Here is a 1817-nt window from a genome sequence, read left to right on the forward strand (position 1 = left end):
AACTACCCACAGTACTTGTCACTCGACTACCCATTGGCTATCTCGTTGTCCAAATGGTGTCTGTGACTGTGGTTAGATCACCCCTTGGCTAACTCGTTGTCCAAGTGTGACGGGAAATAAGTAATGTATACAAAACCCCACATACCGGCTGTACTTTGGTGATTACATAGACTTAAACTGTAACTATAACTTTGAAAATAATTTGGAGTTTTGTAAAACAGTTTGATAAAAAGAGAATGACTCACATTGCAGATTTACGAGCAGAGTATAAGCTTTACTGATTAGCCTTTTAACCTAATTTAAATAACAATGCACACACAAACGGGATTAGTAACTAATTCAGCAGTTACGTCAATTCATGAGATTAAACCCTCACAACTATTATCAAGTGCGATACTTAACAATTCAATGGATTCACAACGAATGACAGAGCATAGTCCGAATTTGAACAGCACTCAAACATTCAAGTTGAAATCACAATGAATAACAAAGTACAAGCTCAATTTGAGCAGCACTCGGACAATCGTTGGATAGTTATAATGGATCGGACGTTGAATCGTAATAGCGATCGAGTTATTACCCTGATTGCGGCAGCACCTCGTGATCGTGTGTGTGTGTTGTGAACTGATTGTGGTGTAACACGACGTACAGACAGAATCTAAGCGACGTTTTAACTTCTACAGGTAAGTGCCAATGTCGGCTATTTATAGTGATTTTTGAGACTCGCTTACGGACCGTATGCCTAACCCCCTTACGGTCCGTAAGCTAAGCAGTCTAATTCATAGGCTGCCTAGCTCGGGTGTAGCTTAGGTGACTCAAAAATCCAGCCAATCAGAACATAGCTACATTTTATTTTAGATAATTATCAACTAGGGTTTGCCCCCCTCGAGTTTTAGGGGCCCTGATCCTGATTCCAATTGTTCTGAAAATTTTAGGGCTTATGCAGAATTACTTGGGTGTCTCAATTAGGGTTTTCTTATTGACTAATTATCGTCCTAATTATTGATTTTAGTGACAGTTGTTACACAAATATTGTTCTGACAACCCAAATATTATTCGTGGGTTACTAGACCACCTAACTTGATTCCATGACATTCAGCAAACATAGCGTAGCATCCGAAACACCTGTCATATAAGTTAAAGTAAAGTCAATACACATAGTGTAAAGGTGAGTACACAAGTTTAATAACATATAGTAGCGAGAGCGATTTACGCATAACCAACATGTAACACGTAGAAATGTGAAGCAAGTAAGCTATCGACAATGACATATGCACAGACATGCCTGCGAGTTGTAGAATGTGCAACACATATCACCACTGTGACATGTGAAGTAATACCCTTAACAACCCCTGTCCACGACAGGTGATGAGTCCAAACTATAGTACTATCGTTGCTAAGGTGTCAGGCAACAATAACTGTGTGAACATAACATACAAGCATTAATCGAAAACACGTATAACATGCAGAGCGGTTAGCGTTTAAAAGTGTTGGCGTTGTGTGTCAATGTGATTTGATATAGGTGACGTATGTAACACCCAAAAGTGCGTTAAGAAAAAAAGGGATCGAGTATACTCACAGATCTTGTTTAGTAAATAAACACAGTCTTGGATTGACGGGAGCGCTTGAGAGATTAGCCTGATCTGAGAACCTTAGTGTAAGCGTTGAACAGCGTGTAACAGTGCGTCGTGTAAGATGTTGAATCGGATGGTGGTTCGATCGGATGATCATCAGGACGGATGACTGATGCGTGTGTGGTGGTATATATTTTTATGTATATTTTTTTGCTCTTTTTAACATAATAGTCAAGTTTTAAA

This window comes from Helianthus annuus, unplaced genomic scaffold (genome assembly GCF_002127325.2).
Source record: "Helianthus annuus cultivar XRQ/B unplaced genomic scaffold, HanXRQr2.0-SUNRISE HanXRQChr00c028, whole genome shotgun sequence".
Classification (NCBI taxonomy): Eukaryota; Viridiplantae; Streptophyta; class Magnoliopsida; order Asterales; family Asteraceae; genus Helianthus; species Helianthus annuus.